Source organism: Amborella trichopoda, chromosome 2, assembly GCF_054954075.1.
Source record: "Amborella trichopoda isolate Santa Cruz 75 chromosome 2, AtrichopodaSantaCruz75HAP2 v2.0, whole genome shotgun sequence".
NCBI classification, from domain to species: domain Eukaryota; kingdom Viridiplantae; phylum Streptophyta; class Magnoliopsida; order Amborellales; family Amborellaceae; genus Amborella; species Amborella trichopoda.
This window is the reverse complement of record NC_142337.1, coordinates 5,483,170-5,484,116: the sequence shown is the minus strand read 5'-3', so window position 1 is coordinate 5,484,116 and position 947 is coordinate 5,483,170.

Sequence of the window (947 nt, the reverse complement as noted above, 5' to 3'; positions counted from 1 at the left end):
GGGAAAATGGAAATTGCTTGTCCGCTCTATTCAATCTCAATAAACCAAGTATGGGGAGTTTTGAAGGGAGATAATTTTTTATAAAGAGAGGAGAAAAAGGGAAGAAAAAATAGTTTTGAGAGAGAGGAGAAAGAGAGGAAAAGTAGCGTGAGATTATATTTGAGGGTGTCATTTTAGTCAAAAATTTATAATAAAGAAGATAAAATTATAAAAGATAAAAAAGATACAAATATAGAGGATAAAAATATAAAAATTTATAATAAAAAGATAAAATTTATAATAAAAAGATAAAAATTTATAATAAAAAGATAAAAGTTTATAATAAAAAGATAAAAATTTATAATAAAAAGATAAAAATATAGAAGATAAAAAGATAAAAATATAGAAGATAAAAAGATAAAAATATAGAAGATAAAAAGATAAAAATATAGAAGATAAAAAGATAAAAAGATAAAAGATAAAAATATAGAAGATAAAAAGATAGAAGATAAAAATATAGAAGATAAAAAGATAAAAATATAGAAGATAAAAAGATAAAAATATAGAAGATAAAAATTTATAATAAAAAGATAAAAATATAGAAGATAAAAAGATAAAAATATAGAAGATAAAAATAGGGACAAAGGATATTTTCCCTTAAAATTTCTTGCGGCGACGTGGATCTACACAAACGAGATTCAAGAGAGAAGGCTCTGCTTTTCATCTAATGAAAGCCTAACATGATTCAACTCCTCCAGTTCGACACGTGTCGTGCAGATTCGAGCCATTCCTCCGTTTAAATCTGAATGTCCTTCTCGTTGTTTTCCTATATGGATCCCTCGTAGACATCGTCCTTTTAGATTCTCTTTCTCTCTCTACACTCTCTCTCTTCTCTCTTACTCTCTCTCTCACTAAGCAAGTAGTTTCCAAAATTTCACTGGAATTCAGCAACGAACATTTGAACTCAT